Source organism: Tupaia chinensis, unplaced genomic scaffold (assembly GCF_000334495.1).
Source record: "Tupaia chinensis unplaced genomic scaffold, TupChi_1.0 Scaffold000054_1, whole genome shotgun sequence".
NCBI classification, from domain to species: domain Eukaryota; kingdom Metazoa; phylum Chordata; class Mammalia; order Scandentia; family Tupaiidae; genus Tupaia; species Tupaia belangeri.
This window is the reverse complement of record NW_006159512.1, coordinates 9138050-9150549: the sequence shown is the minus strand read 5'-3', so window position 1 is coordinate 9150549 and position 12500 is coordinate 9138050. Positions and strand designations below refer to the sequence as shown.

The following is a 12500-nucleotide window of genomic DNA, read 5'->3' as shown; positions in this document are numbered from 1 at the left end:
GCACTCCTTACTCTGCATTAGCTCCTTCGGAAAATCATACACGGCTGGACTAGGATGAATCTCCAAATACGCAGACGAGTCGTCAATTTACACCTCCAGGGGCGGCCTCTCTCTGTACTCTGGACACACAACACACATCAAGAAGTCCCAAATTCAACCTGTCATCTCTTCCTTGATCCCCCACTCAAAATCCCAGACTTCCTCAGTCTCCCTTTTTGGTAAGGGCATCCTCATTTATCCTCTCCCTAAGCAACGCCTCCTGCAAGTCACGAGGCTGTCCTCGGCTCTCGCACAGATTCATGTTCTTCCCCAAAGCGTGGCCTCGAACGCGCTCTTGTATCCCTCGACGTCTTTCCATTTCTTTCCCTGGCTCGTTCTCACAGTCTTCAAAATGACTTCTGTTCTTTCTTCACCGGTATCAGTCCATTTTTCATACCACAGCCAGAGGGACTTTCTTCAAAACACAGATCTTACCATAGCAGTCCTTCATCCTCCAGTTCAAAAATCCTCCAGCGTCCCACTGTTGGTAGCAGAAAGACCAAACTCAACCAAGACCCTGTGAGGGGATCCCCTACCTGTCCCATGTTCCAGTTTCACGGTCGTTGGCTCCTATTGCTACAAGCACATTAGGTTTACGGTTGCCAAGGGCCCTTCTGCCACAGGGTCTTGAACTCAATGTTCTCTCTGTCTGGGCTGCTTCTTTTCCTCTTTGCCTAGTTAACTCCCTACTCACCATTTAGGTATCTAAGAAATAAACACATTCTCAAGGAAACTGTGCAGAACTTCCTAGGCCCCGGCCCAGCCTTCTCATTTCCCCTTTCGTGGCATGAAGGGCCACTGCGTGACAACAATATTTGCCTGTACGGGTGAAAGTCTTTGATGTGGCCCTTGCCCTCACCAGCAGGGAGCCCTGCTAGGGAGAGGAGGGACCCTTCCCCTCTCCTCACTGTGTCCACCAGCACAGGGTCAGACTCCACCCAGCTACAAGAACTTGCTGAATGATTAACGAAATTATTAGTGAGACAAACACTTGTGATCATTTGATGCCGATTTTAGAAATTATTTTTTTAAGAGAAGATAATAAATTGTCCAGGCAAGGAGGGAAGCCACGTATTTTAGTAAGACGGGGTGTAATTTTATAGTGTAGGTGAGCACTTCATTAGGTGATGAAAAGCACCTTCGAGGCCAAGGAATTTACCCACGAGCATGCGGAGGGGCAGGAGGGGTTAACGAAATTTCCAGTCTAACCACTGAAAGTCAGTAATCGTGCTCCTGTTCCCTGCGTAAGAGAAAGGTGGCCCAAAACAGATGCAGTAATTCTGACTTTAACTGCGTCACGTGGGACTATACGTTTTGATTTCCCCCTCCAGATGATAAACAATTATCTTCTAATGTGCTCCGGGTCCTCAGGGTGTCTTGGTTACAGAGCAGAAGCCCGGCTTCCAGTGACCTCCACTGCATCATGGTGGCATCTCATGAGGGTACAGTAACCCCTGTTTAGGCACTTTTGTACCCAAACCCGATTCTTCTCTCACACTTGGCAACTGGCTGCCAACTGGCCCCAGCAGGGGCCAGTGTCAAAGGACTTTTTTTTTTTTTTTTTTTTTAAAGAGTTTTGCTATAGGGCGTGTGCACTTGCCAGAGATAGAGAGAGAGACAGAAACTGAAAAATGAAATCACACCCCTGGGGAATGACCACACCACAATCCCTTCTCCTCCATACTCCTCTTGGGACTTTGGGCACAAACGCACATGTGCCTGGCATGGGTTTAAGCCACCGGGTCCGGGACTCAAACTGCAGTCCATGAGAGTCCAGTGACATAATCATTATGCCTTCTGCTGGTCCTAGAACATGGTATTTTGAACCCCAGCCCATTTCCATGAACTAGGTGTAGGGCTGTGGACTGCCCACCTTTGCTGCGCCTTTGACACCTCATGTCTGACGAGAGCGTTGGGCTGATGTCCCCTCCGGCCTCCCGTCAGCCTGCCAGGTCCGTGGGTCTCCTAGCAGCTGCTTTTCTTTATTGAGCTTTGCAGTGTGAAGCAACATGCGTTAGTAACATAATCAAAGGCAACAGCCCTTAATCAGCTGAGAACCTACATTATGTAGAGGTTAAAAACACTAGCTTTGGGGACTAGCAGATGGCGTAATGGTTATGCTGGACTCCCACATAGCTGACCGTGGTTCGAGTCCTGGACCCGGTGGCTTAAAACTCACGCCAGGTATGTGTGCGTGCGTGCCCACAAAAGTCCTGAGAGGAGAATGGAGGAGAAGGGATTGCATCCATCCCCCTGGGGGGGTGATTTCCCACTTTTTGTCTCTCCAGCAAGCATATGTGCCCTATAGCAAAAGTCTCTCAAAAAAAAAAAAAAGAAAAAGCTCAAAAAAAAAAAAAAAAAAAAAACCCACAAAACAAAATTCCAAAAGATGAAACACGAGCTTTGAGTTGGGAAAGCACGCACTCAGGGTCTTGGGCATTAACTAGCTGTGTGGCTTGGAGGAAGTTCAGGTTTCTGAGCCTCTGCTGGCACATCGAGGCCAGTGACATTCTTCACAGAGGAACCGTGAGGGCGATGAGGGTACAGAGTGTGTGTGAAGCACAGGATCTGCTGCAGTGAGTCTAGTTAAGCGTTTATGTGATTACGATTTTCACTTGATTGACAATAAGAGAAAGTCCTCTCAAAGGCCAGCATTTGCCATGGAGGTTAAGTGCTGGACTCCCACATCCCTTACCACAGTTCGAGTCCCACACCTGGCAGCTTGAAAATCACACAGAGGAGACCAGCAGATGGCGTAATGGTCATGTCTCAGGACTCCCATGTAGTTGACTGTGGTTTGAATCCTGGACACGGTGGCTTAAAACTCACGCCGGGCACATGTGCATGTGTGCCCAAGATCCCGAGAAGAGAATGGAAGAGATGAGATTGTGGTGTGGCCATCCTCCCTAGGGGGTGGTTTCTCACTTTCCTTCTCTCTGTCTCTCTGTCTGGCGAATGCAAGAGCCTTATAGTGGAAGGAAAGAAAGCGAGAGGCAGTCCCCTGAAGCTATGCGCGAGCACAGACACCTTCTCCTGGTATGTACATGCCAGGCTGCAGCATTCTGAGCCCCTCTGAAACCAGAGCCCATCCATCAACCTGAGCCATTCTCCGACTGTGAGCAGCTGACAGCTTCTCGGTGCGGTCATTGTTTTTAGTTTGGGAGCTGCTGACAGTCTGCAGGGGATTTCCACGGCATTCGGTAAATTAGCGAAGGTCATCGCAACAAACCTCCTTACTGAATTCATGGGCTCGAAATGCTCTCAAACTAGTGCTGTCATATCAAATTAAAGAACATTCTACTGGCAATATTAAAAAAAAAAAAAAGGATCAAAAAAGGATCAAGCTGAATTGTGTTTAAATTTGCTCCATTGTTGCTGGACTTCAAAGTCATGAACATGGACCCACAAGGACCCGGCTCTTATTCACCCACCACACCTCCCTACCCTGCCAAGTGCTGTGCTTTGCTCCTGGCCTAGAAGCTCCTCAGTCCTCCCTGTGTTCAAGGTCATGTCCCATCTGCTCCAGGCCATTCCTAAATCATCCAGCCCCTGATTTCAGCTCTATCTCTATTTTGCTTTTCACTCAGAAGACTTTGAGAAGTTGGGTGGGGGTGATTTATCCCTGTACAAAGCTGTTAAAAAGAACTCTGTTAGGCTCCTGCATTTTTTTTTTTTTTACAGATTTTTGCTTTAGGGTGCATGTACTCTCTGGGGAGAGCGAGAGAGAGAGAGAGAGAGAGAGAGAGAGAGAGAGAGAGGGAAAGCGAGAAATCATCCCTCAGGGCAGGTGGCCATACCACAATCCCTTCTCCATTCTCCTCTCAGGATTTTGTTCATGCCTGCACACGTGCCCGATGTGAGTTTCAAGCCACTCGGTCTGGGACTTGAACTGTGGTTGGCCATGTGGGAATCCAGTGATGTAAGCACTATGCCATCTGGTGGCCCCAGGCTCTTGCATTTTTAAAGAAGCCCTCAATGACTCGTCATTGTGGGGCTGATTATCCGAGCTCATGGAAAGCCATCAGATGGCGGGACAGACAGTCCACACTCGGGCTCTGGCCAGGTATCCCGGTGCCAAGCCCCATGCTTCTTACAGGGCCATAAGTAGCGCTTGAAAAGAAACACTTGAGGGTCGAGTCATTGATCCATGCTTCTGCATACCGTGAATGGCACCAGACCACAAGGTGTTGGGTCACTCAGTGGCTTCATTTTGGATCGAAGAGAATGCCTTGCTGAAGTGTCCGTGGGTGCTAGGCTAATGGGTCACACCGATGGTGTAAGAAGGAGCCAGACGAAAGCCGGGGCCTTCCTGAACACCTACCGGACAGACAGCCCTCCCACCTCAAGGGGAAGGCTACGCGTCTTCTGCACAGGGAATCAGGTGCTTGTTTCATGGACAAGTTGGATCTAATAAACTGGCTGTGTCTCCTCTGCTTAAGCCGTTAGAAAGCTCTGCGGTGATTCTGGCTCCATTTCTCCCGGCCACGTGATCCACGCCTAGGAACGGGCCTGGCTTTATTATATTTTACCCACAGTTTTCATTCATTGTAATCATCGCAATGCTTATTTTATTCCTTTTGCATTGAAAGCATTTTTTTTTTTTTTTTTTTGGTAAAGTGGCTCATTCTTCTACAAGATGGAACAGAGATTCAAACTAAATTCCTGATCTGTTCCTTCAGGAAATGCCAGCAGTTACAGTTTATAGACCACTGGCTAGCAATATTTTCTAAGCTACACTCTTATTTAATTGTTTTACATCTCCATGACTAGATTCATTGTTATTATTATTATTATTTTAGTTTTTTGCTCTAGAATGAGTGTACTCAGTGGAGAGAGACAGAGAGAGGGTAAGTGAGAAATCATCCCCGAGGGGTGACGGCCATGCTGCCATTTTTCCTCCTCTGTCCTCCTCTCAGGATGCTGGGCACACACAGCCAGCCTGGTTTCCACACCACAGGCCGAGGACTCTGCCACGTGGGAGCCGGCACCGGAGCCAGCACGCCGCCGCGAGCCCCCCTAACCAGACGCTAAGGACGCTAAGCTAGACAGCAGCATTTTCCCGTTTCCCTCCACCCGGCAGCGCGGCGCGTGCTCAGTCTTCACATCAGACGCCGGCACGTGCGTCTGCCTCTAAGTGACGAGCCGTGTGATGTTGCCCTCCACGTGGGCCGGCCTCGCGGAGGTCACTCGCCTCGTCTCTGTAAGGGAGCTGCCCTCAGAAATCCTCCATGTCCTTCCTTACTTCAAGTGCTTGTGTTCCCCGGAAGGACTTTGCCAAACCCAGCTACTCCAGGACAGGTAGGACTTGGTACCCTCTCCCAGATGCGGGCATGACCAGGTGACCGGTTTATGACAGGGAATGTTCGGGAAGGAAAAGGCTCTGTCCAAGGGAGATGAGCTCATTCTCCGTGACACAAAAACCAGGGCACTTCCAGACACGTCGGCTCAGAATTCAGCTGGAAGGAAAATCACAAGTGGGGGATGCGGATGATCAGAAGGGAAAGGGCTTTCAGGCCCGTGACTTCACATGCGGCAAGGGCTGATCCCCGTTCCCCGAGCACACCATAGGCGGGGCTGGCCACCGTGGAGGGACACTAAGCTGCGAATGAAGACCTACTTTCTGTCCCCGTATTGGCCATTAGCCAACTAGAGAGCTTCTTGCCCTTCTCTGGAAAGAGCAGAATTACCCGCCCGGGCGTGCTGCATGTTTCCCGAGGGTCCGACGGCGCGGTGCTGGAGAACACCCTTGAGCGCGCAGTGCTACTCGACGGGGGGCTGTCGCGATCCTTTCCTGCGAGCGTGGCTATGATGGGGGAGCAAAGCAATAAATCGAGGGGTGGCATCTGACCCCTCAGTGGGTCTTTTGGATTGCTTTCATGGCTGAAATGGATGATTTTGCAAAGCTGGTCATTAAAATGGCTAAAACAATCCTAGGCTCTTGGCATGTCCCCAGACGTGTGATTGATCCAACATTGTCTGAAATCCGACCAAAGTCAACGGTGTTGTGGACAAAGCCCTACAAGATCGCAGTGCTTGGCCATTTCTTTCACTGTAGAAAGATCTTATCGGATAGTTACTGAATGCCTGGAGTGAAGTAGGTGACTGCAGAGGTCTCCTCCCTGGCTGTGTGGCTTTTCCTGTATTGAAAGAGTCCAGGCTGGGACTAGCAGTGGGCGTAATGGTTATGTTGCTGGACTCCATGTAGTTGACCGGGTTCGAGTCCCAGACCCGGTGGCTTAAACTCATGCCATGCGCATGTGTGTGCGTGCCCAAGATCCCAAGAGGAGAATGGAGGAGAAGGGATTGCGGTATGGCCATCCCCCCTGGGGGCGGTGATTTCTCACTTTCTGTCTCTCTGTCTCTCTTTGTCTTTCTGGCAAGCACATGCGCCCTATAGCAAAAACCTCTCCGAAAGAAAGAAAGAAAGAAAGAAAGAAAGAAAGAAAGAAAGAAAGAAAGAAAGAAAGAAAGAGTGCAGGTTGTGCTTCAGCAAACTTCAGAGTAATGCAGCATGCGATTTTGAGATCACTTTGACAGGACTGACTTAGACACTCATTGTCACCGCCACGACTCTCATAGATGAGAAACTAGAAACGATTGTCCCCACAATCCCTGCCTTAGGTGTGAGTCTGCTAGAGAGAGGGATTGGTACCTGCCGTGGTTCCCAAAGCACACACGTTGCAATTCTGCCCTCCTGGTGCTGGATTAGAAGGCATGGCTTGTGGGAGGTCATTACGTCACCATGCCTCACCTTCCATGCACGAGGTCCGTATCCTTCTAAAAGATGTCCCCAGAGAGCGAGCTAGTGACTTCCGCTAACCCTAAGATTCAACCCATTTTTCCAACCCCATATACACGAGGTCTTCAAAAAGTCCATGGAAACTTGTACTATGAGAAAACGATGCATGGATTTCAAAAACCTTTTTCACCAAAGTGGATTCATAATGTAATTGTATTGATCCAAGAAATTTTTTTTTGAGAGGTTTTGTGTACTCGCCAGACAGACAGGGAGAGACAGAGAGATAGAAAGCGAGAAATCACCCCCTAGGGGGATAGCCACGCCACAGTCCCTTCTCCTCCATTCTCCTCATGGGATCTTGGGCATGCACGCATGCACCAGGTGTGAGTTTAAGCTACTGAGTCTGGGACTTGAACTGCGGTCGACTACATGGGAGTCCAGCGACATAGCCATTACGCTAACTGCTGGTCCCTTGATTCATGAAATTTTTGAAGTCCCCTTATATTTGGCAAATTTATTTAACTTCTGGGCCTGGAGACTCTATCAGCATGACGGGATTATTGACAAGTCTCTTACTTTTCCTATAAGTTGTCGTGGGACTTGGATGAAATGAATAAAAGTGATTTGTACGCACACACACACACGCACACTCACACACACGCACACACACAGGTTCATACCTGGTCAAACAAAAGTAGCCGTGGAGATGGATCGAGCCAGTGCAGGTTACTTCCCGAACACTGAAGCACTGCTCCTCCCCTGAGGGCGAGTGCTGCATGATGCCGGGCTGGGGCCCAGGCTAGTGTGACCAGTCAGTGTAAGGACAGAGGCCGAGGAAGACGTCCCTGCGGGCCGCGGCTCCGTGGAGAACCGTGGGACTCTGTCGCTCCACCTGGCCCGTTCTCAGCCTGCTGGGCCACAGCTCAGGCCACGTGACAAGGACGGTCCCGCCCTCTGTGCAGAAAGCACACGTCATCTGGAGGCAGTTGCAGCCGAGATATATCAGATAAGACCCTCCAGGCCACTGAGATCTCCCCTCGTTCTCTGTCCTCATCAGCACTTCTCGACCCTGAAGCTACTGCATAAACACAGGGAGGATTTCACACGTGACATACTGAAACACGCCATGTGCTCATTGTCCCACGCTGAGCCGGGAAAGGAAGGAGGCAGGGCCGGGAGGTCAGCCTCGGGGAGCGTCCTGGGGGCGGTGAGCAGGCCGTGCCAGGCTGCAGGGCCTGTTTTCCTGTCCGTGAACTGCACGGGGATGTCAGATCACCTCCGCTGTGGCTGTGTGCAGATCACGGGCAGGTCACAGGCTGGTCACGGGCTGGGCACCATGTCCTATCTAAAACAGCACGCCCTGTGCCGGGCATGCACCGCACACGCCCCCTGGCTGGGCACGCACCGCACACGCCCCCTGGCCCCTGGCCAGCAATGCACCGCACACGCCCTGTGCCAGGCATGCACTGCACACGCCCCCTGGCTGAGCACGCCCTGCACACGCCCCCTGGCCGGGCAAGCTGGATACGGTGGTGCTTCTCTTGTCTCTTCTTATTATATTTTCTACTTGTGACTATTTAGGTTATTTCCTGTCCCCCATAATAGATGGTAAGGTGCACCAGGGAGGGAGCTGTGTTTTGTCTGGAGCTGTTCACGACACGTGATGAACACCCGAGGACTCTTGTGAGTGAATGAAGAGAGTTACGAGTTACAAATTATTATTATTATTTTTTGGAGAGATTTTCACTGTAGGGCGCGTGCGCTCGCCAGACAGACAGAGAGAGACATAGAGACAGAAAGCGAGAAATCACCCCCCAGGGGGGATGGTCACGCCGCAATCCCTTCTCCTCCATTCTCCTCTCGGGATCTTGGGCACGCACGCACACGCGCCCGGCGTGAGTTTTAAGCCACCGGGTCCGGGACACGAACCGCGGTCGACTACGTGGGAGTCCAGCAACATAGCCATTACGCTAACTGCTGGTTCCCACGAGTTACAAATTATTAACTGAAGTTTTCTTTTTGGTGTTCTCTTCTGAGTCTCCAAACGATTAGGTAGGTACTGGACTGTTAAATCTACAAAGACAGTTTTTTTTTTTTTTTTTTTTTCCTGAAGAAAATGTACCAAAGGATTTCTCCTTCTCCCACTTTCTCCCCTAAGGAAATGGAGGATTTATCTGTAGTTAAATAGGCCACAGTTGTTCAAATGGAAAATAATGGAGACTCCTGCCTTGGGAATTGGGAAGGAACTGCGGATGGGTTCCTGCCACATCACTGCCTCCCACGTCAGCAGCCCGGGCAGTCACTGGGCTGCCGAGCGCTTTGCAGGACACACAGGGGGACGGGGACAGAGTCTGCTTTGCAGGGAGGTGCGCGGGAGCATGTCGAAACCGCCAAGGGTAGGGAGAAGGAGGTGCCCCCAGAGTCTTTTCAAGTGACGGCGAGTTAACCTAACAGGAATTGAGCCACGGAGCCATGAACCTGATGATGAAGCGCACTGGAACTTCAGCACTAAGTTAAAATATCAAGAGTCGCTCTCGCCGCTGCTCAGTGGCCGATTTCTAGTTGTGTAAACCTTTTGTGATCGGCTTCGGTGCGCCTGTAAACCCTGTCACTTTCCGAGTGTCGCCCGGTGTGCAGGTGTGGCCAGCCCGCCCTCCCAGGGCACTGCCAGGTCGGAAATGGTACATGCACAGTAAATGCCCGTGGGGTGAAAGAACCAGGAGCCTCAGAAACCCAGAAATAGACGAATACAGTCAAGACGGAAAAGACTCTCCAGCACTCTGAGCCCTCCGCACCTGTCAGAGCAGAGAGGCCCGGCCTGCCCCGGGCACAGAAAGAGCAGCTTTCTTGTGGAAGCCAAGAGACAGGGGAGAAAATGGTTAGAAGGAAAGAGGGAGTGAAGATGACATTGACAGCAGCACGGGTGACAATCAGAGCGGTGACGAGCATGACAGAACTGAAGAGGAGGAGCATCTGCCGGCATACGGAAGTTGTGGCAGTTCGGATGAGGAAGGAGGCCAATGGCTGTCGCCCTGCACTCTGATAGCGAAGCCTGCTGAGTACCCGGTGGCCAGGAGGCGCCCAGCATGCCTTGGGCCGGCGGCTCACTGCCTTCACGAGGTCCCGTGGGATCTGTGCCAGCTCCAGCCTGCCGCCAGGCCTGGCCAGCCACGAGGGTAAAGCCCTCCCTGGGGATCACAGGGACCGTCATGAGCAAATGTCCCTCGGCCTCATGTTCTGGTCCCTGCACCTGCTCTTACCCACACCGTGTTCCTCATGAACAGCTGCCCAGGCACCCTCTCGGGTTCCGGCTGCTTGTTCTGCTACGCCCTGACGGGGAGCCTGGGCCACGCGTCGAGTGATGCTCTCTCTGTTCCCCATGCTCCCTTCTAGACTATTCTGCCTTCCTTTTAAACCCCCTAAGTTTGACTTTCATGTCCTCTAACAATGCTGTGACCTGCAGATCCAGGGCTAATTCTCTCTGTCTCGTTCCGTCTCTCCCTCACAGTCCTGTCCTAACTGTGAACCCAGCACGCCTAGAGTCAGCGTCTATACCCCGGGCTGTGGCTGCCTCGTCCTCTGCAAGAACCACGTCCCCCCTTTACCTCGCACTCATTCTCATCGCCAGACTGCCGCGGCCGACAGCTGCATTGCCCCATAATCCCCATTCCAGATCGTTGACTCTCACGGCCATCTGCCTGCCTCTGGCCACCTGCCCGCCTCCGGCCTGCTCGCCCCACACAGGACTCCAATAACCCTTTATCCCCGCAGAGACCACGGCTCATCACGTGACCCTGGTCTCTGCAGCTGTCCCTGGGGTGGGCCTCTACTCACCTCCCTTTCCCTAGCCCCTCCCTAGCACTTGCGTGGAAAACTCCAGCTCTGAATCCATCATTCTGTGTTCTCCAAACGGGAAGAAACTCGCTGATCAGAGCCGAACAGGAAACGGAGACGTGGAAAGTGGTCACGGGCGACGTCGGTCCCCAGGGGCTCACGGGCACAGCCCGCGGTCTGCGCTTCTCCTGCCCTGACTGGCGCTCCTCCTCTCCCCCGTCCTCCCTCCAAGGCCACCCCCTTGATTCCTGGTTCATTATCAATCTAGGATAAAAGGCCAGCCAGGTGGTGTGGGGGTTCAGGATCCCATATGGCTGACCGGACAGTTCGAGTCCTGGACCCGGTGGCTTGAAAACACACACTAAGCACACGCTTTAGCTTTTGGGTGCCCAAGGTCCCGAGAGGAGGACGTAGGGGGAGGGGTCGAGGAGGGGTCATTGTCCCCGGAGTGCTTTCTCACTTCTTTTTCTCTCTCTGACAAACATACTCACACTCTAGCAAACTAAAAATAAATAAACAAATAAAGAAACAAGAATATAGGGTAAGTGGAAGAACACAACGCCCTCCCGTCGTACCTGCTCACCAGCACCTGTGCTTTCCCCCTCGTTATCACGAATGAGCTGTCTGGGCTCCTCCTGGTGACAGGCCGTCTGCTTTCTAGGCCGCCTCTCCTCTGGCCTGTTGGCGTGTCCATCTTAAGGCAAAGCGATGAACTGAACAATTCCCTGGGCCCCACGCTCCTTTCTGATCATCACCCACTTTTCCTCTTTCTCTTGAGCTGTAAGATTTAGCAAGGGGGTGTCCTATTCTCGAGGCATTCACCGCCCCCCCCCCCCCCCCTTTTGCGACTACTCCGCTTAGACCGTCGCTCCCAGCACTGTCGTGGAATGCGATGGCGGCTCTTGGTTCTTGCCCACGTTGCTCTGGCAGGTGTTTCCTAGGACACTTTTTCCCTTGTCCCTCAGCACACCCCTCTCCCCAGGCTTCCTCCTCCCTCATGGTCAGTTCTCCCAGTCCCTTCTGCTGCACTGGCTCTGCCAGTGACCTCGTCCGAACACAGACAGGGGTGAGGCCTCTGTGCTCCAGTTCCCGCATTGGTAGGGTGGGAACCCTGCTCAGAGCCATCGCTGAGATGAGGTGAGTTACAATGCACCTGCCTGGTGCCGCCGTGCTCGCGGGTTCGAGCTCTTCTCCCACCTCAGCCCTGGTTAGACCACGGCTCAGCACTCGGATCTCCACTGGGGTCACGCATTACCTTGGGGTGGCACCAGATTCATGGGTGAATTTATATCTTTTTTATTTCTTTAGAAAGATTTTTGGTATAGGAAGCATGCTCTCACTGGAGAGACAGAGAGAGACAGAGAGATGGAAAGCGAGAAATCACCCCGCAGAGCTATGGCCACACTGCATCCCTTCTCCTCCATTCTCCTCTCGGGATCTTGAGTATGCGTGCACACGCCTCTGGTGAGAGTTTTAAACACAGTTGACCATTTGGGACTCCAGTGACAACCACTATACCGTCTGCTGGTCCGCATCAGTTTGCAAATATTTCTATTTCCAGACAGGACTTCTCTGAAATCTAGACTTGGGCTTTTCAATTGTAAACTTGATCATTCCGCTTAGATGTCTAACAGACAATATAAGTTTAAAATATTAAAATAAACGGACCTATGCTTTACCTGAAGCTCTTCTCCTTTGATTAGAAAGTTCCGTTTCCTTCTAAAGGCAGAACTCAATGTTCTAAAGCAGAACTCATTAGACCGGCCCTGTAACCCGGCAACAAAGGGAACCAGATCCTCCATGGCTGAGCACGGCTCAAACCCGGCCTCGCTGGTTTTCAAACCATGCTGGGCGTGTGTACGCCTGCCTCAGCCGTCAGACGGGTGGA

General features: G+C 51.8%; 1 protein-coding gene and 1 long non-coding RNA gene across 2 annotated transcripts in view; both read right to left on the bottom strand.

Moving 5' to 3' along the window:
* The window catches only part of LOC102471051 (uncharacterized), a 13761-nt gene extending 6028 nt beyond the window's left edge, over positions 1-7733 (bottom strand). The window contains exon 1 of the long non-coding RNA XR_333461.1: positions 7459-7733. This is a non-coding gene — a long non-coding RNA (uncharacterized LOC102471051). The remainder of the gene's footprint in view (positions 1-7458) is intronic.
* GABRB1 (gamma-aminobutyric acid type A receptor subunit beta1) overlaps positions 1-12500 on the bottom strand; it is a 353552-nt gene that overhangs the window by 100663 nt on the left and 240389 nt on the right. The gene's annotated exons all lie outside the window — the stretch shown is intronic.